At 36.7% G+C, this 22,568-nt stretch overlaps 1 long non-coding RNA gene across 1 annotated transcript in view; it reads right to left on the minus strand.

Moving 5' to 3' along the window:
- Window positions 1-530: 530 nt before the first annotated feature.
- LOC134472033 (uncharacterized) overlaps window positions 531-22,568 on the minus strand; it is a 56,926-nt gene continuing 34,888 nt past the window's right edge. The window contains exon 3 of the long non-coding RNA XR_010041857.1: window positions 531-674. This is a non-coding gene — a long non-coding RNA (uncharacterized LOC134472033). The remainder of the gene's footprint in view (window positions 675-22,568) is intronic.

Raw genomic sequence — 22,568 nt, forward strand, 5'->3', positions numbered from 1 at the left:
CCCTTAAAAATCCATTATTCAAAAACAAAATAAACTGATTACAACTCCTACCATAAACTAGGCATTAAAATTCCTAAGAAATTTAAGATCTAAACTAGAAGAAAAGGAAGGCTGAGTACCAAAGTGTTACCTCAGATCCCAAGCAGAATATTGAGGACTGTCCCATTCTAGAAGGCTTATCAGAAGTACCAAGTAGGCGTGCTAGTGGGTGACACAAGAAAATCAAGGAATGCACTCTTGGAGGACCTGCTGGATACACTAGAATGTCAGGGGAAGGAGGACTCAATGGAAAACCCTGGCTACTCATAACACTTTTGATTTTCTTACTGATACCCTAGAAATTAAAGCATACATTCATCTCAGTCTAAAGAAATTATTTTTTCATGTGGCTGATAATGTTAGAACTCTAAAATTTTTTCTCTCTACTTAGTCACATCTCACCTTTTCTATATATACATTAGCATTTTAGTTATATTTACACTTTAAGGTCCACAAGACATTGCAGTTACTATTTTTGCAGAATCGGAGTCCACTTTAATGCATATTCATCCACAGTTTATCCACAGTTCTTCACTCCTTCCCGCATTACCTTTTTCCCATCTGAGTTCACTTCCTCTCCATTAACAGTTCTTTCTATTTCAGGCATCACAGTGTTAAATTCTCTTCATCTTTGTCTGTGTGAGAAGAAATCACCATTTTAATTTTTATTTTTGAAGAGTACTTTCTCTAGGTAAGTAATCCTATAGCACCAGTTTTTATCTTTCAGCGCTTAGGGATGCATTACATTGTTTTCTGACTTACATCAATTCTGTTCTCAGCTGTCAATTTTGTTATTGCTTCTTTAAAGGTAGTATCTCCTTTTATTCTTGCATATATTTATGTTTTTCCCCTTTGGCTTTTAGAAATTTCTCTGTGATATTTCCAGGTGTGGATTTCTTTATATTTATTATTCTAGTGGTGTGTGAGACTTACAAAGATTCATTCAGTAAAGATGTGGGCTGTCCAGACCTTTGGGTTTGGTTCCATAGTTCTTTACACAAGGCAGGAAACAGTGAGTGTCCCTACGAGGAAATTACACATGCACTAAATGCCTCTCCTGTATTTAACTGTCATTTCAGCCCATGTTACCACCAAGAGATTGCAGGTTACTTTTCTGCCAATAGAGACTCTTTCCCCAAGCCAGGATCAATTCTCATTTTTCTCCATCTATATGTGATAGGCGAGCTATTTTTCCTCTCTGAAACTTTAGCCACCCTTCTTCTATTGCTCTCTGACTTTTTGAAAGCAATGATGATGTTAAACTCTTCTAGTTTAATCTAGTTGCTCCAGTAGAGCATCAGCTGTCTAAATAAGTTATATATGAATGTAGTAAATACAAACCTAAACCAAGACCAATGCTAACTGGTGACTGATATTTGAGTATCAGTTGGGCTAGAATAAGAGACTCCTGGAAAGTAAATTGGATTGTGAGGGTACTAACCTCATCAGTAAGCTACTCAGTGAGTTAACGTATTGATAACTTGGTAGCTGAATGGGTTATTAGGAGGCAGGGCCTAGTTGGCGGAAGCAGTTCATGAAGTCATGTTCTTGAGGCTTCTATCTACTTGCTGAGCCCTTCTTTTCAGTATTCTTCCCTTGTTCTCTCTTCCAGGTCAACAGGAAGTGAGAGGCTTTGCTCTACCACACCTCCCTGACATAGTGCTTTTGCCTTAGAGCTAGCCAATTATGGACTTTAATCCTTGAATGTAGAGCCAAATTAAGTCCCTCATCCCTAAAGATGCAGGGGTCAGATATTTTGTCCGAGCAAGAGACAGCTAACCAGTACACTCAGTATCTGTAGGCCATCAAGCTCAGTATGGCTCTGCTCACAGTCTCAAATTGCTGCAGTCAATGTGGTGTTAAGCTATGTTCTGTTTCACAACCAGAGACATCGTTCCAAGATCACAGAATTCAGTTGGCAGAATTCAGTTTCTTATAGTTGCAGAACCAAGAACCCAGTGTTTTGCTGCTCATAAGCTAATAGCTTCTCTTAACACTTGAAGACATTTGCAGTTCCCTGTTCAGTGGCCCCTTGACGGGTACTCACACAGAGTCCTCTCACAACAAAAACTGTAAGAAATAAACCTTTCCTTCCCAACTTTGGGCATCAGGTATTTTGTCTCAGCGACAAGTAAAAAGTAACTAAGACAGCTTCTTAAAGTTTTTATACTGAAGTGGAACATTGCCTTGTGATTCAGCAGTTAATTTATGTTTATTTTTCCATTAAATTTAAAATATTTTCATGTTTTTAAAACTATTATTCATGATTTTTTTAAAAAATTCTGTTTTTGTACATATGATTTTATCTATCCATGTTGATCAAAGTACACTATTGATAATATCTGAATGGTCATTATACTTTGGCCTAAAAACAATAGTAATTAGCTTTAGTATTCCATATCACTCTCCGTAAGTATAGTATACATTACTTTGAATTTGTCATTGATCTTACTTGTTACAGTAACACAAGTAACATTATTCACTTCTATAAAATTGACTGGCTGCACATGGACTGGAACTATTTATTATTTTCAGTACAGTGTGGTATACAAGAAACGCTTGTGAGCTTATGAGGAAAATGTAATCCTAAAGATGGATAATTAAGGCTGGGGATTTAGCTCAGCAGTGCCAGTGATTGCCTGGAAAATGCAAGGCTGTGAGTTCGATCTCTGGTACAAAAAAAAAAAAAAAAAGGATAGATAAGTAATAACGTACTACTGCAGAAGAAGGGATTATTTTAATTATAAAACATGTTAGTGATCCTTATTAACTTCGTATTGAATAGTTTTTATTCTAAGCAGTTCAAAAGTGCTGATAGAATTCAAACAAAACCTTAAATGATTTTACTTGATTAAAAACTAAGAACTTGCTGATCTGGGAAAAGATTTGATCCCAGATTTAAAGGGTTATTGAATCTTAGACTATTGAAAACTTAGTCCTACATAGTCCTACATATCTAAGTAGGAAAAAGAAAACATTTGTCTAAGCAGCCTCAAATTCTGAAAACCAAGCAAACCTCCCCCTACACACACACACACACACACACACACACACACATGCAATAGCATTTCTATCTTGCATTTCTAGTTGACAAATATACATATGATAAACATGCACACGAGTTACAGTGCCCAAAAGTGCATCACCAGGAGTCACATTAAGTATATATTATAGTCTGCTCTCTCAATCCTGTACGGGGAACCTTAAATTATTAAGCTTTGAATACCTGATATAATTCATTAGAAACTGTTTCTTTACTGTGTCCAGGCCTTCTTCCAAATAAACTAGAAAGAGAAGATCCTCTATGTGACTGTACTTCCCTGATCAGTACAAGAAACAAACCCAATGGGAAAACTCTAAACTAGAGGTTGATTTATTCACTATTTTATTAATTTTTGAGGTCCTACTAAGTGCCAAACACTCTTCAAGGAGCTAGACTCAAAATGCTGAACCCAAACAGACTACCATCATGAAGCTTACAAGCCAAGTAAGAGAAACACAGTCAAACCATCTTGGAATCTGCCAAAAGGTATATTTATCACAGGAAATTACAGAAAGAAACCAGTCATGGTGCATGCTGGACTGGTGTATTGTGACTTAAATAAAGTATATTTCTGTAACATTTGAGTTGACATTTCAAAAGAGGAGAGCAATTAAGCAGGTGAAATTATGTGGGTACAGTTATTAGTCAATGTGAAATGCACTGCTAAATGAAATCTCTTGGGGGAGATAAGCAGAAAATGAGAAGAATGCCCAGGACTGATAGTCATGAAGCCACAACATTTAATAACCAAGAAGTTGGGTCTGGTGATATATGCCTGTAATCCCAGCTCTGTGAGAGTTTGATGGGGGAATTGCAAGCTTGAGCCCAGCTTGGGCAACTTAAAAGCTTAATGAAACTCTGTCTCTAAAGAAATTGTTTAAAGGTTAGAGGCTGGGGATGTATCTCAATACCACAAAAAACATTAACTAGTTTTGAATCTGAAAATTAGCCCAAAATGAAATATCCAGCAACCTGGAAAAGTACTTAAATCAACCAGGGCCTTTTGGGTAGAAGAGTGAGGAATTCTCAGAAGAGAATTTCTTAGACTCAGATACACATACTAACAGACAAGCAAAATCCACAAACCTAGAAAACCGTGTGAAAATACAGTTTAACTTGCAGAGAGAGCAGTGTAGAGGAGACTTTGTTAGCTATGACTGAAACCAAAGGCAGTTTCCTTCAAATAAGGCAACAAATGTTTGCTGTTGAAAGGTAAATGAGAGATGACCAAGAAACATAATAAATATTAAGTGATGTTCTATTTTTGAACACTATTGTAGAGATCTACATGCATAACAAAGTATTTCTTGTCTCCTTTACTTTCTTGGGTATCCTTGCAATAAATGCCTTTCCATAAAGTTATTCAACCATATCTGTTTTATTGCTACCTGAAAGACCCCGCTAGCATATCTAGAAAACAGGCTTAATCGAGCCTTGTGCCCCTTGACATGATGCAGAACCACAGTAAATTGTTTTTTGTTCTTTAGTTGAGTAAAAAACATATTCAAAAATTGTGAAAAATAAGTAAGGAATCTTTGAAGAATGTAGAACAGATATAATCTTAATGCAGAACAAACTCTATAGATAACGGATTACTGACTTCAGTCTATAGTCACAGAAATGGGATAGGTTCACTGACATGGGAAGGGGACTTTAGCTGGAAAGCCCACTTCCTTCATGAACTTGAAGTAATCGCATGTATTTTTAGTGTAAGATCAATCACACCATCTATCATCTTCATTCCACAACTACTTTCATCAACATAGAGAAAGAGTACTGAATTTGTGATGCTTTTGACAGTTCTCAATTAATCCTTTTCAAGTTATTATCTGTATGCTTAATATGTACTTAAGTTGTGAACGCAAATAGTCATACTGTCATCTAGTTAAAATGGATAATCTGAAGTCCTCTACTGCCATTCCAGCTCATTTCTGTATATATTTACAGACCACAAAGTTTTTACAGTCTGTAGAGTACAACTTCCTAATACATTGCCGTACTTATACCTACCAGCCAGGTAAGCCATTATCTAGTCTCCATCATGCAGCAACAATGTTTCCTTTCCATTTTCACCAATATACAAATGCCGCTATACTAACTCTTGTTTCTTAAAAATAAGCCTACACATATCTCTCTCTGGGGGGTCACATGAACAGTGAAACTCCTACAAAACGTTTGCTAGCTCCTTCCCCGCGTCCCATCCTGAACCCATGCACCAGGCCTCTGCCCTCCTCATGTCACTGATAGCCACCCTAGCAGGCTCACTGGTGACCTACAAGGAACCAAACGCAGCCATCATTTCCCAGTTCTCCTCCTACTTTCTGGGTCAGTAGCAGAGACAGTGCATTGCCCCTTCCTTGCAACATTTCTCTGGCTTCTGGAACAACTTTCCCTCCTGATTATCCTCCCTATTTAACCTGCCATATTTTGCTGATTGCTCGCTATCTGTCAGATAGCAGAACAACACGATACACATTGTTTACATTCAGGATTCTCCTCTGTCTATATTCACTGTCAGGGTAAGCCTGTCCAGGCCCCTAGATTTAAATGCCATCTGCATTTTGATTACTTCAAATGTGTGTCTCCAACCTGGACGTCTTTCCTGAGTCCCATATACTCATTTCTCTACTTGGCATCTCCACTTGGATGTCTAGTAGGTATCACAAACTTCTGTTCATTGTGACATTTGTGAATCCAGCCTTTCTAAAATTTCAGATGCCTCAGTAAAGGGCAATTAAAGTTTTCATGCTTGCCAGCCAAAACCCCTGGTGCCATCTTTCTCTTAAGACTACAACCAGTCTGCCAATAAATCCTTTAGGCTCCTTCACAACATGTCTAATTCAACTGCTTCTCCCCTTCTGGATTTTCACCCTGGCCCAGGTCACAATCCTTCCTCACTAAATGGTTATAGTAACTGTTTTCCCTGCTTCTGTGCCTAATCCCTGCAATCTATTTCACACAAAGCAGCCATTGCTGTCTTCTAGAAAGCATTCATCAGACCACAATAGTCCTCTGATCATAGTAATCTTCAAAGTACAACGCTTTTCAGGGTACCACACAAGCTATTTCCAACACTTCTATAGACCACCACCTTCTGTCTCCTCCTGCCACTTTTCCTTGCTCTTTTGAGCACTCACCCTAAGACTTTGGTGCCTGCTGTTTCATGGGCTTATAATGCTCTCCCCAATACATCCAACATCTACTCTCATTCTCCTCAGAGGCCACTTTGTTTGTGAGACCTGAACCCCTTGTACAAATAACCCCGCCCACCCCATTTTCCTCCATTGTGTCAATCATCCCAAGGGTATGTGTTTAGAATAATTATATAAATATTTTTAGGAAATACGTTTAACTATACCCTTAAAATTTATACAGTTACTTCTTTTCTTTCACTAGATTTAAGTTCTACCAAGACATGAATTTGTCTGTTTACTCTCACATCTTCAGGGCCTAGGACTATGCCTGGCATATAATAGGCACCGAAAATGTATTTATTGAATGAGTAAGAAGATAAGTTTGCTGTCTTGCTGTACAGTAAGTACACAGTATTCCTTCCCTCCCTCTGCCACGCCTTAATTTGCAGGTGACTTAGAATAAGCAACTGTCACCCCATATACACATTTCTCGGTGATATTTCCTGCCACCTTGCAGCTCAGAGATTTTACAGCAAATTAGTATTAAACACTTGCATTTTATGAATTGGTCATGGTTAACTCCTACATATCAGCAGTTATCCCCCCCATCTCTCTCTCCCCCTCACATTTAATGAAATCAAATATATTTATAGTACTTGTCTATAAAATATATTTAAATATATTTAACTCAAGGAAAAGAAAAGAAAAGAAAGTGTGTATGTGTGTTATAATGTTTTTAACAGAAAATTTAGTTATCATTGACCTTGACAAAACCTGATATGTAAGACAATTCTTCAATTTAGAAAACTCATTTACATTGGATGTGTTTTTCTATTTTTCAGTTATGAAGCAGGAGGCAATAAAATAAAGTTCATATCAGATGTTATACTTATCCAAAATGAGAGAAAGGATATCACTGAACTGTTAAAGATGCTATGGAGTAGTTTCAATTGAAATATTACTTTGGGTAATATGAAGACAATACATCTTCTTAGATTATTTTTTAGGCCATTTATTTCCTATATCAATTTCAGCAGCACAGAATTGTACTGATTGAAGTCCAACTAGTTAAAGTTTACAATGAAATATAAATTGTTGCTTTTCTTTTCATGTTAATCGGTAAGTAGTAATGTCACAGTGGACATCAATGGGAAACAAAACAAAACAAAGCAAAACCAACCTTTCTGCTTGGCAGGAAGTCTTTATGGCTGTATACGATGCAGATAAGCTTGTTTGAGAATGTAGACAGCTTTCTAGACAATCACTAGAGATAGAACTTTAATTTAACCCCAGCCCGAAGCATTTCCTCTGGGATATGGATGACTGATAACATGAAGGAGGGCAGAGAAAGTATAGATTTATTGAAAAATAGATGTGCAAGCAGGGAGTGCTAAATTTCTTCCTCTAAATCACTGTGTAAAAGGACAAATTTAGATTCTGCCTTCAGGATGAAAATCCTAACTGCTATAGGAAAAAAATGTTCAAAATCAAGAGTAGTTAATGTTTTTAACATTTCACTTCAAAGGCATAAGCTGTATACATTCTTCTAGCTCATCATGCAGTAAGGTAGCAGGACTACACTTAGCTTTAATATCCTCTACCCAGGTTACCTCAGTGATTTTTAATTTAAAGAAAATGAGTCTTTTACCAACATCTTGATAATCTTTCCTGTGGGTACAAGGTCTTCTGTCTGTGGCACTAATGAGCATTATATAATAGCCAATTTCTTTAGACTGTAAATAGATTTTTATTACACACATTACATATTATGTGTTTATCACAATCTTCAAGAATAATCTTTCAACAAAGTCAATAGATAAATCATAATGAGTTTCTTACCCTTTACAAGCAAAGTATCAAGAGCTTCCATAAGGGCAGAGGTTAACTAACTCTTTTATTTACTAATGATAGAGTTAATTGTGTGAAACCTAATTCTAAGTTGTTGGAAAAATTTTTTTCTTTTAACCAATATTTGGCCCTCATAGTGATTTTCAAGAAATATTATAATTCTTCATAGAAGCTCCCCTCATTTATTTCTTTTTAGTGTGAACTAATATATGATTACAAGCAAAATACAGCGTACATTCCAGTTACAGTGGTTAGCTGAGAACTGCAAATCACTGCCCTCAACTACGCTGCTCAGAACAGTAGTTTCCATACCCACTAATGGTAAATATTCCTTATTGTCCTTTTCATCAGGTCGAACTAACCAAGAGACACAATTTCGTGGCTAATTATAAAATAGCCTATGTTGCAGAAGAATTAAAACAGCAAATTAGTCATCTGGAGAGCTGCCACGACTCTAAAAATTCTATAAACACTCCTTGTAAATTTTAATATATAACCTTAATTATGCAATCCTTCCCAGCTAACTTTTCTCATTATTTAGGCTGAGTGTGTGTGTGTGTGTGTGTGTGTGTGTGTGTGTGTGTGTGTTACCTTGATTATAAATTTGAATCATTTTAACTAAAATTAAAATATCTGTGTATTTACACAGAAAGCAGATGGCTGTATTTTGGTAAGTCCCTGAGAGGAGCAGGGCAAAACCTAACCCTGAAAGAAAGGAAGGCTGCCTGGTCTTCATATCATGCAGCATCTAACAAAATCCTAAGAGGGTTTGTTACATGAGCCAGTGGGCTGAGGCAACCTTTAACACACAGGAAACTGGAGTTAATTAAACCGTTACCAGGATCCTATCTATCATCCTAGCTTGTGCTCCATCCCGAGTCCATTTACATTTTAGAATTGAAAAAAATATGTTCTCAAGACTGTTGATAAACCATGTTTACTGTCTCTGTTGATTTGCTACTTTTTCATAACCTTTATGTTTTAATTATCTTATAATATTTCTCGAAGACCCTTCTGCAGCAAATGCTATCTGATTAGACTTTGCTGGTAATTACTAAACACCAGGAGTACACCTTTTAATGGATTAGTCTGTTTCAAAGTTATTAGATGACTGCAGGAGTGAAACGGCTAAGAAAAAATAATGTTGCCTGACTGAATAGCTATATCCAAGCTGCCGTGTGTATGCTGCAGAGGAAATACTCAGATTACTCGCCTGTTTTATTGAGTGGAATGTGTGTAGGAGTATTATTTTGCATACAGTTCATCAAAGAGATCATCTACCAGGCAGCTATCAGTTGATTAATTAAGATACAAAAGTACACCTGGTGAGCTTCCATTTTTTTAAAGAGCTGGTGTCAGACCTTTTTCCAATATAAACATTTTTACTGAATCATTTTATTTATCATAACTTGAATTAAAATTTCACAATGTACATTTATTTCCTTACTTAACATTTACTGAGCATTTAAAATGTTTCAGGCACTACACTGAGAGCTAATGACGTGATCCCTTGATCATGAAGTAATTTAGCCCCATTTTACACTATAAAGAGATAGAAGCATGGAGAAGTTAAATATTTGCCTCAGGTCACACAGATTGCAGGTAAATTTCCAACTGTAATTGTCTGATTCCAGCTACAACCGTCTGATTTCTAGCTACAATTGTCAGGACTCTGTAACTTAACCAACAGATAATACCCTGTGAGGTATGATTCAGTAGTGAATCTTTTTTTTATTTCTAATTTTTTTTTATTTTAAAGAAGGTAAAATTAAACAAAACAAAACAGATCATAAGAAAACCAATTTAAGAAACACAGATTTCAAAGCAAGACCACCAGAGATCTTCACTGACTATCATATTGTCTCTTGTTTTCTTCCAAATACTTGTCCATATCTTCACACAGAGTGAATACATACTGCACATTATAGTACTAAACTGACCCCAGAACAGGATGATGAAAGCATTTTAGGTCTTCAAGACCAGACAATAGGGGAGTCAACCATGGCTGCCATAATGTCTCTCATTCTCTTCGAAACAAGGTTTAGGTTTTAGATTAGGGGGGAAACCCGCTATTTACCTAAGTGGTTCTGAACCATATCTTTACATACATTGAAATTAAACAAAAGAAAATAGAATAATATCACTCTGAACAGAGAATAACAGTATTGCTAGATTTTATATCATAACACTACAGAATTAGTCCTGGATATCTTAGTGTCTCTTCTTCTTCTTCAGAGTATCTGTTCATTACATCAAGAATTATATAATCTATTCTCATAAACTGTTTAGAAGTTCTACACATGCGTGAATCTCTACATGTATACCTATCCTTTCGGTATTATAGAGAAAAACAGATTAAAACAAGACAAGACAAATTCCTAGAAAAACATGAAATGAAAAACACATGTAAAACTACAATACTAGGTGATCTACAGTAGTTACTATGATGTCTTTTGTTATTTTCAATATAGTTGTCTATATCATCAGGCATAGTATAATTGAACATAACATTACATAGCAATATTAATAAAAACACAACATTGGAGACATTGCAGGACTTCAAAAGCAGTTAATAATCAAACTGGAATGGGTCCTATTGCATCTTGTCATCTTCAGAGTAGTTGCCTCTACTCTTAGACTTGATACTATCAAGCATACCAATTTTGAATAAAATCAGTCAAGACAAAACAGCAATCTTACAAACCAGATTCAAATAAAATCAGTCAGAGTAAGACAATGCAAGTAATACAGGGCTTCAGTTTAAGTTAATAGGAAATTAAGGATAGTTACTGTAGTATATCATACTACTTTTGGGATCGCTGTCTGTGCCCTCAAATCTAGTACAAGTAAATAGACTGGAACAGAATAAAATCAAACTAAACAGAATGATAAGACTAACCTGGCTTTTAAATCCTGATACGCTATTAACAATGTCCTCTGCCTTCTTTTTTTAGGCAGTTCCTCCCCTTTCCCTTTCTCAGGGTGCTTTATACATTTTGGGCCCCACTAGCTCTTTAGGTTTTAGATTAGGGGGGGCAACTTGCTATTTACCTAAGTGGTTCTAAACCTTTTTACCCCTGAGCTTGATCTTGAGCTGTGTTCCTTTACTAAAGCCTCAAGGTTTTCCTTCCTTGTAGCTGTAGTATTTATCCACTGCACAAAAATGTCATGATTTTCCAACCTATCTGTAGCTGCTAGACAAGCGGTCCCTATTTCTCTCTGGTTCCCTGTCACATAGAGCATCATTTTTTCATCTTTGACTTTCAGTTCATTAACCCTCTTTCAAGTTGAATATATTTCCTATTCAGAGCATCCTGATGGACCCTATCTCCTGATCTACTCTGCCTGTGTTTCTTTTTGTTAGTGTATCAAGGCCATCTATATTAGAGACTATAGCCAACCTTCTCTGCCTCATCTCTGCTATGCTATTTTTCTGCTTTTGATAATTTACTTTTCTCCTTCATTCCACTGTCTGTCCTGTTCATTGAGGTCTCTCTGCCACTGTTGCTGGATCCTGGCGTTTTTTTCTTCTGTCTCTAGAAAGTCCTTCAGTATTTTTTGTAGGGTTGGGTTGGTGGTCATGAACTCCCACAGTTCCTCTTTGTCATGGAAACATCTTGTTTCTCCACTAATTTTGAGAGACAGTTTTGCAGGGTACATCAATCTGGATTGGAGGATATTTTCTTTCAGGGTTTGGAATACTTTGCTCCAAGCTCTTCTTGATTTGATAGTTTGTGGCAAGAAGTCTGTCATGATTTTGATGGGTTTTCCTTTATAGGTGATCTGTTTCTTTTCTCTGGCCACTTTTAATATTCTCTTCTTGTGATGAATTTCTGGGATCTTGATTATTATATGTCTGGATGTAGCTCTGTTTTGATTGTAGCTGGCTGGAGTTCTGTATGCCTCATCTATCTGGATATCATTTCTTTTTCCTATGCTTGGGAAGTTTTCCTTGATTATTTCTGTGAATAGCCTTTGTAATTCATTTGTGTTTACTCCTGCTTCTTTGCTCACATTTTTTATTCTTAAGTTATAGATCCTCTTGTCATCTTCTAGCCTTTGAATTGTTACTTCCTGGTTGCTTGTCAGTTTTGAGAGATCTTTTCTTTTCATCACACATTGCAAGTTTATCTTCAAGTTTTGAAAGTCTAACTTTAGTTTCTGTCAAGGGATTTTGCCAGCTTTCAATGGAGTTTTTAATTTCCTGGTAACCTCTTTGGATCTGTTACATATATTCTAGATTTTGTTTATATTCTTCATCAAAAGTTTCTCTCCTTTTCCTGGGTTCCTCCATTTTTCCTTCTGTGTTTTCTTGAGAGGGGTTTAGCATTTCTTTTATTAATCTTTTTATATCTTGCCTCACTTGAATTAGAACTTCAGTTTTAAGTTCATCGATGAGGTCACAAAAGTATTTCTTTATGTCCACTGATGCTGTGGCTGATACTGCATGATTACTGACCTTGATCTCTTCTGTATTTACCTCTCCTGGATTTATTTTCCCTGGATCAGTGACTGGAGGCTTTTTCTTCTTTCTTTCTCTTGTCATGTTTCTGTTTTCTTTCAGACAGGTGTAAGGTGGAGGTCTCAGGCTCTTTCCCTATTGCTTACACTTTTTCTCAAGCATGCTGGCAGGGGGCTTCTGCCCTCTCCAATTTGCTGTTATCTGAGGTGCATGCAGGGACTGTGGGCTAGCCCCTCTCCTCTGAGCCAGTCAACCAGCGATTGTCTTCAGCATGTTAGTCTGTGCAGTGTGGACATCACAGATTCAGGACAGTTTCGAACCTGGCTATTGTGTCCCGACCAGGGGACCCAGCTCAAGCAGATCCAGCTCACACAGCTCAAGCAGATCCCACCAGTCTTCTTTAGGCAGGGAACGCTGACTGACACCACTGTAGTACTGAGTTTAGGCCTGTCCTGCCCAACTCCAATATGTCGTCCAGCCAGTCACCCCCTCCACAGGGCCCAATTCCTAGCACTCACCTGAGATTAATGCAACTCTCCACATTGGTTGCACTCTCTGTTGTGCCACATCCTCCCAACAATGGCCCTGGGATCACCATCTCCCTTTTCTGCACCACGACTTCAGTGGGGCCTTAAATTGTCAGACTCCAAGGCATGCCCAGCACAATTTGGGACTGGCCCGAGTGAGAGCATCTAGTTCCAGCCTTTTATCCACATTTTTTCCTTCCTTCATTTCTTTTTTTTTTTTCTTTTTCTTTTTCCTCAGTTTCTTCCTGGGTCATGAAAGTCCCTCTCCTTTCATCTTCCCTATGGTGTTAAATTCTAGCATCTGGTTCCACTAGCAAAGAATTTCACAGCTTCCTGCCACACTAGACTGGCTCAGTGGGTCTTGGGCCTGCCTAAGCCAACTTCCCAGCTTCCAGCCATGGTCAGCTGGCTCCAGGAATCTTGGGCCTGCCTGCTTCTTTAATAATGGAAGCTGGGTGATCAGAGGTGAGTGTCCCCGCACCATCCCAAGCCCCTGGAGTTTAAGATCCTTGCTCCCACCAGCCAAGGAATTTCACAGCTTCCTGCCACACTCAACTAGCTCCACAGGAAGCTCCAGCCCATCCCAAGAAAGCCTAGGATCCATATACATGGAAAAAATATATGCCTCACACCTGAAATATCTGAAAAAATAGCAACTGAAATAAAGAAGCAACTCTGGGAAGCTTTAAAGAAATTCAAACTAGAAATAATCACCCAGATAGAAGAAGAAATGATAAAAGAAATAAAAGAGATGCTGAACATATCTAAAGAAGACACAGTTAAAATATTAGAGAAACAAAACAAAAAGATAGAATCCCGGGATGAACAATATAAGAAACAAACAGAATACATGAAGCAGTTTCAAAGAGATACACAGGAAGTCAAAAATTCCATTGAAAGTTGTCAAAACCACCTCAATGAAAGTGAAGGTAGAATTTCAGAACTCAAAGGCAAGATTGCAGCTAGTAAACAAGAAAGGAAAGACCTTTTAAAAATAACAATGAATCAGGAAATAAAAATTCAAGAGCTACAAGATGTTGTAGCTCTTGCAAAAAAAGCAACATAAGGTTGATACAGATAAATGAAAAAGAAAGGGACAACATAAAGGATGTCAAGAGGATATTTAGAAAAGTAAAAGCTGAAAATTTCCCAAACATGAGATTGGAACCTGACATCAGGATCAGTGAAGCATATAGAACTCCAAATAGCCATAACCAAAATAAAACTACACCCAGGCATATAATAATCACCATTCTGGAAATCCAACATAAGAATAGAATATTAAAAGCTGTGAGAGAAAAGACAAGTCACCTATAAAAGAAAACCTATCAGAATTACAGCAGACTTCTCAGCACAAACAATAAAGTCAAGAAAAGCATGGAGTGAAGTATTTGAGATCCTAAAGTAAAACTATTTCCAACCTAGACTTCTGTACCCTGAAAAACATTCCTTCAAAATGGATGGAGAATAAGATACTTCCGTGAAAAAGAACAGCTGAAGATCTTCATGATCACTAAGCAAACCCTGCAAAGAATACTGAAAGACAGTTTAGATACACTTAGGAAAACAACACTAAGCCAGGTAGACAGCTAACAGAATGGATAGATAAAGATGCAACATCAGAAAAATAAATGTCAAGAATAAACCAATATATAACAGTTATAACCATTAATGTAAATAGTCTCAATTCAACAATTAAAAGAAACAGACTGGCAAAAATGGATCAAGAAACAACATTCAACCATATGCTGTCTACAGGAAACCCATGTAACCCAAAAGGATATTCAAAGACTGAAAGTCAAAGGATGGAAAACAATACTTCATGCAAGAGGAATTCAAAAAAATGGGGGTAGCTATTCTATTTTCAGACAATATGAAATTCAAACCAAGAATGATCAGAAGAGACAAAGGAAGGTCATTACATACTGGTTAGAGGAAAACTTCAAGAGGAAGAGATAACAATCTTAAATATATATGCATCAAATTCCAGAGCACCTAGTTATATAAAGCAAGTATTAATAGAAATAAAAAATCAAATTAACAATAACACAATTATAACAGGAGACCCTAACATACCATTGACACCAAGGGACAGATCAATGAGACAGAAAATCAGTAAAGAAATAACAGGACTGAATCACACCTATGAACAAACCGACTAGATAGACATATACAGAGAGTTCCATCCAACAACATCAGAATACACATTCTTCTCTGTAGTACATGAGACATTCTCTAAATTAGACATATACTAGCCCACAGAACATATTTAAATAAATGCAAGGGTTGAAATTATCCCATGCATGTTATCGGATCATAGCGCCATGAAACTAGAAATTAATGATAAAAGAAACTGCAAAAACTCCACAAACACATAGAAATTGAATAATACACTCTTGAGCAATCAGTAGGTCACAGGGGAAATTAAAGACGAAATTAAACAATACCTACAAGCGAACAAAAATATAAATACAACTTACCAGAATCTGTGGGATGCAATGAAAGTGGTCCTCAGAGGAAAATTTATTGCACTGAGTTCCCACAGCAGGAAAACAGAATGAATACAAATAAATAACTTGATGCTACAGCTCAAACATCTAGAAAAAGAAGAACAAGTCAAGCCCAAAGTCAAAAGAAGAGAGGAAATTATAAAAATTAGAGCAGAAATCAATGCAATAGAGACTAAGAAAACAATCCAAAGAATCAATGAATCAAAGAGTTGGTTCTTTGAAAGAATAAAATTGATAAGCCCCTAGCCAATCTTATTTTAAAAAGGGAAGAAAAAGCTCAAATTCATGCAATAAAAAAATAAAAAGGTGAAATCACTACAGACTGCAGAAATACAGAAGATCATCAACACCTATTTCAAAACCCTCTACTCTCATAGGTTCGATAACACAGAAGAAATGGATAGGTTCCTAGAAACATATGATGTACCAAAGCTGGGTCAAGAAGATGTAAAACTGCTGAAAAACCCAATTTCTATTAAATGAAATTGAAAATGTAATTAAGTCCTTACCTACAAAGAAGAGCCCAAGCCCAGGATTCACTGTAGAATTCTACAACAAATACAAAAAAGACTTAATGCTGACACTTCTCAAACTCTTCAATGAAATCAAAAGGGAAGCAAACCTTTCTTAGTCATTCCTGGAATCAAACATTATTCTAGTACCAAAACCTGAAAAAGTTCCAACTAAAAAGAGAACTACAGGCCAATCTCCCTAACGAACACAGATGCAAAAATACTCAATAAAATATTGGCAAACAGGATGTAGCAAATCATCAAGAAGATTACACCCATGACCAAGTGGGATTCATCCCAGGCATGCAGGGATGGTTTAACATATCTAAGTCAATAAACGTAATCCATCATATCACTAAAGCCAAATGTAAGAATCACATGATCATCTCTATAGATGCAGAAAAAGCTTTTGATAAAGACCAACATTCATTCATGCTAAGAACCTTGCAGAAAATTAGAATATATAATCTTTACCTTAATATGATGAAAGCCATCTATGACAAATCAAAGACAGTATCATACTAAATGGCCAAAAACTGAAGGTCTGTATCTTAAAATCGCACACAAGACAAGGATGTCGCTTATCACCTCTCCTATTTAGTATAGTACTGGAAATACTAGCCAGAGCAATTAGACGAGAGAGAAATAAAAGGGGTAAAGATAGGAAAAGAGGAAGTTAAATTATCATTATTTGCAGATGACATTTTACTCTACGTAGAAGACTCCCAAACTCCATTGAAAGACTCTTGATATAATAAATTCAGCAATGTATCTGGACACAAAATCAATATTCAAAAATCAATAGCATTCCTATACACTAACAACAAAATCACTGAAAGAAAAATAAGAGAAGCCACACACTTCACACTAGCAAACAAAAAAATAAAATATTTAGGAATTAATCTCATAAACAAAATGAAAGACCTATATAGGGAAAATTATAATGCCCTGAAAAAAGAATTTTAAGAGGATTCAGAAAATAGAAAGATACCCCTTGATCATAGATAGGAAAAATAAATATTGTGAAAATGGCCATTCTCCAAAAACTGTTATACAGATTCAATGCAGTCCAAATAAAAATACCATCACATATCTTACAGATCTAGAGAAATCACTCCTAAAATTTATCTGGAACCAGAAGAGACTTATAATAGCAAATACAGTTCTAAGCAACAAAGGCAAGGCAGGAGGCATCACAATCCCTGACTTGAAATTATACTACAAAGCAACTGTAGTAAAATCAACATGGTACTGGAATAAAAACAGAGCCAAGGATCAATAGAATAGTTTAGAAGATACAACCACAAGTACAAACACACTCAATCACCTTATCTTTGATAAAGGGCCAAACATATTCACTGGCAGAATGAGAGTCTCTCTAATAAATGGTATTGGAATAACTGGCTTTCCACATGCTGAAAACTAAAGCTAGACCCATGCCTATCACCATGTACTAAATTAAAATCTAAATGGATCAAAGATCTGAATATTAAAACAGAAACACTAAATCTATTGCAAGACAAATTGAGTAAAAACCTTGAAATTGAGGTAGGTGGAGAATTCATGAACAGGAATCAAACCACATGGGAAATACTTCCCAGAATCAATAACTGGGATCACGTCTTACTAAAAAGTTTCTGCATGTCAAAAGAAATCTCCAGCGTACGGAAAAGAAAACCCACCAACTGGGAAAAAAATCTTAGTGAACTGTCCCTCAGACAAAGGACTTCTGTCTAAAACATATAAAGAATTAAAAAAAATCAGACCCCCAAAATTCAAAGACCCAGTCTAAAAATGGGCATCTGAGATGAATACACACTTCTCAGATGAAGAACTACAAATGAAAAATAAATACATAAAACAATGTTCATCATCATTAGTCATTAGAGAAATGTATATTAAAACTACATTGAGGCTCCATCTCACTCCAGAAAGAATGCCCAGGATAAAGAAAACTACCAACAACAAATGCAGGAAGGGATATGGGGAAAAAGTAACTCTCCTGCACTGCTGGTGGGAGTGTAGACTGGTGCAACCATTGTGGAGGTCAGTCTGGAGATTTCTCAAAAAGCTGGGATTGGAAGTCCCATTTGTTCCAGCTATTCCACGTCTAGGCATATTCCCAGAAGAACTGAAAACATCACACCACAGTGATATATGTGCAGCCATGTTTATAGCAGCACAATTTGTAATAGCCAGAACTTGGAAACAACCTAAGTGTCCATCAACTGAGAAATCGATAAAAAAAGTTGTGATATTTTTATACAATGGAGTACTACTCAGCTATAAAGAATGATCACATTGAGATATTTATAATACATGGACGCCGCTTATGATCATACTCATAAGAAAAATAAATCAAACTCACGTGTGTAAATACTGAATAGTTTCCCTAGTGTAAGAAATGCTAAGAATACATAAAAGTACGTGGTAATCATGATTCCTTTGAAGCCTTATGTTTTCATTCATTAGTTGGAATGATTTTATTCTGGCTTATTTGATTTTATTGTCTGTGATGGTATGAACAGCTATTTTGAAGAAAACAAGACATTATAATACCTAGTATTGATTTAATATCATCTTGTTTTGAAGCCCCACCAAGCTTTTGTTCTTCTGTCCCCATCAGTTTTATCATGTTGTATCTTATTAGATTTTATTAGATATGATAATATAACCAAAATTTTTTTATGGACAAGGAGATAGTATAGTAACCATTGTTCATTTTCTGTTAGTTGGTTCTGAATACCCTGTAATAGCTTCATTCTCTTGAATGGTTTTACACTGTCTTGTTATGTTTGATACTATAGTGTATGAAGGTATACTCAAATATTTCAAGGAAAGAGACACTCTGGAGGCTACTGTTATGTCAGGTTGTCTTGTGGTGAAACACTATGTTTCTTGAATTGTTCTGTTCTGACCTGTTTGTTATGTCCTATTTTATTTTATTCCTTTTTCAAAAAAAAAAAATTCTAAAGCGTCTGAGTTGCTTTTCCCCAGAGGCTGTCTACCCTGCTCCCTTCAAGCCGCCGTCTTCCTCTGTTGATTGCCACTAAAAATAATGATTAAGGCAAGTTATGCTTTTAACATTTTACTATCCATATACTTGGCTAGAGCTTTAGTTTGAGGATTCAATTATGATATTTCTAAAATTCAAACAGCGTGAACTAAATGATAATATGAAAGAAAGTTTATGTCCACTACTTCAAGGAACATAACCAGTCTGGAAGGATTTATACCAGACGATACAATGAGGAAAATAAATGAAGAATCATTTATTTAGATCCTGTCTATATTTCTAAAATGAACAAACAAAAATATATGCTCTTCAGTTTTATAGAGTTACCACTAATGTTACAATGACAAATGTCCCTACTAGGACATGCACATATTTGACCACATCAGTGTTTGTTGTGGTTAAAAAGAATCTGGTAATGTTTCCCCCAAACACTAAAAGCCAATCTTGTGAGAGAGTGGAGGGAGGAACCCCTGATCTTCCTAGCAGAAATAGAAGAGTCAAAAACACTACCATAAGGTCTGGTGGCATGAAAGATTAAACACACTGAGCTCATGTAAACCATTGATCCCCAGCCCTACCCCACCTGAGCCCATTCCATGTGTAATAAGCACAGCAGAAAAGCACAGTGGTTCTGAACATATTCTAAAGCCAGACTACTGAATTCTCAAAACTTCAGCTTCGGGTAACGTTGGTTAACTGATCTGGGATTAATTAGTCACTTTGAATCTTAGCTTCTCCACCTGTAAAAGGAGACTGACAAATGTTGAAGATAATTTATGGTGAAGAGTAAATGAATTACTGCATAAAAAGGATTCAGACAGACAGCCCATACAAAGGAAACATGATCCGTCACCACCATCATAACTGACACTCCTACTAGAACAGTATTCAGGGGTATTGCATTACAACCTCAGGTAATACTCCATTAAAATGGTCTTATAACTTTAATCTACTTAGCAATTTGCTGAAAACTAACAGACTACAATAATAGCAAGACCTTATCCTTGACCCCACACTGTCACATGATTCTCCTGTTTCCCCAAGCAACGTTGATACTCTAAGCAGAACATGGCTGGAAATAGGTCAGAAATTGACTGAAATACTGGCCAGAGGCAAGCTGTTTCCAAGGGCCCTCCCGGGTCCCCAGCACACTCAGCATGGGGGACTTGCACACTCACTGGCCACACAAGGCTCGTGGCCCAAACCCTTTTTAAGTGACATTGGGCTGCCACTGGAAATTCATGATCGTGACTCTACATGTTTTCCCAGAAAAACATCCATCTCCTTAGAGTTAGAGACACAAAAACAGGCATTATTTTCTCACTCTTTGTAGCAGAGTTCTACAAAAGAGAAAAAGGCATCTATTTTTTTAATCAACAGATATTATTTCATAATAATAATGGTGAAAGGGAAGGTTCATGCATAGTAAAGGACATAGCTGAAACTCTTAAAACAAACATGCATTAATGAAAGAAAGACATAACAGACTTAACCAAAGTTTTAGGAGACACAAAAGTCTTAAGAAAAACCAAAGGAACTAAGAGAAAATTGCTCACTTTCATGCTTAGATTCAAAGAACAATGGGCAGCCATATAGAAATGTGACTGGACAAAAAGGGCATATTCTAAAGGCAACAGAGTGGAAGCATAAACCCTGCAAGCTGGTCTGTCTGATCTTTCCAGTCTGTTCATGTAATATTGCTTCCTCTGTGATGCAGGGCAGAACTCTTCTGAGATGAGAGCCTTCTGATCAATAGGAATCAGGAAGTGCACCCCAAAATTTCATTGTCCAGCTCTTACACTAGAAGACAAAGGAAGTTTAGAATAATATTTTAGATTTTCATGGCTGGCTTTGGGGATCGAGGTTCTAATTTCTATGACTCACATTGGGGAAAAGAAATTTAGCTTCTATGGTATATTCTGAGGACAAAAGGAGAACAAGAGAAAGATAGGTAAGCAAATGGTACAAAAAGACTTTGCCTCCAAGGTCCTTTAGTTTAAAATACTCAGTGTACTAAAGTGGTGTACAATAGAGTATGGTTTTCTCAGTTACATTATTTCTGTAGAAAATATTACACAGCTACTATATTACTAAAGATTCTATAGAGGAACAGAATAAGCATAAAATATACCCATAGTTATACAAAGGTATTTATAGGATCAGAGTCAGAAGAACCCTCAATGGGTTCTACACAGAGAGACCCAAGGGATCCAGGAGATGTGCAGTTCAAGGAGATGGAAGCCATGGAATAGAAGGACCAAAGACATAGTACCAATCCAAGGTCAAAGGCTAGAAACTCACTGTAGGTTTGCTAGTACAAGTCCATGCTGGAAAGCTGAACAGTATGTGCTAGAAGGCTATAGAAACTGGAAACTGAAGTCCAAAGTCAAAGGTTAGAGCACCTCCAAAATGGGCACAATTCCTTCTTTCCCTTTTTATTCCATGCAATCCCAGCCCTATTGGTTGGTACTCTCACATCTGGAATGGATCTCCTTTCCCTCAGTTTGCCAAACCACCTGTCAATCAACTATAGACACACCCAGAACTGTACTTAACTATCTGTTAGGTGGTTTTTACTCAAATTGATGTATTACAATTACCAGTCAGACCCACAGATAGGGAGGAAACTGGAGACATGTAGGCACCCAACTGCGTCTTCCAAATGCAACAGATGTTCTCTGTCCCTGTCTGTATCAACCATGATCCAGGAAGAATAGGAGAAAAGTTAAACCATAATGCTCCAGGGCCAGATCTGAGTACCTAAGGATTTAACACAATGTTATTTAGCTTCAATCTCCCTCCACATTTATACAGAATGTCTCAGCTCCCCTTCTTACTGGCCTGTATATTGTCCAAAACACCTTTCCTTAGAACCCAGTGCCCATCCCCATCCACAGAAGTTGCTACTCCCATCCACTTCTGTGCTCCTTGCTCATCTCTCTACCAGCCAGCACCAGGCATGGTTTAGTCTGGTGTTAACTGTTTTATGTGTATTACCAGAACTTCACTGACTGCTATAGATGAAGGAGGGTTTCTGTTTTATATTTTAATAGTTTTGTACTGACTTATTTTGACGTATTTAGAAACATAGGCACATTGAAATTATAATTTCATAAATACTTTTATTAGAATAGGTACAATAAAATAAAAGCTAATGTTTTATAGTGAAAAATAAAATAAGTGAGCAGGTGTTACATGGGGATAGCATACAAATGAGAGAAGTTGGGAGAGGCTGTTATTCTGCCCTGGCTGTGTCACAGACTCAGTTTTACAGCTCAGAATTAGAATATTATTTCACCTATCCCATAATTGAAGAAAATCATTAATGAAAGGAAGAAATGAGGATTTGAGGGTTTTGGTAATCCTTAAATACAAATTTTAAATATTAGCTGCTACATTAAAAACTTTAAGAAAATACCAATGAATTTTTTTAAAAAGACTGCTAATGTTTTCCCATCTTTTTATTATTGTTTTCTT

Source organism: Cavia porcellus, unplaced genomic scaffold (genome assembly GCF_034190915.1).
Source record: "Cavia porcellus strain 051 isolate PalLab524CR breed Dunkin Hartley unplaced genomic scaffold, mCavPor4.1 scaffold_21, whole genome shotgun sequence".
NCBI classification, from domain to species: Eukaryota; Metazoa; Chordata; class Mammalia; order Rodentia; family Caviidae; genus Cavia; species Cavia porcellus.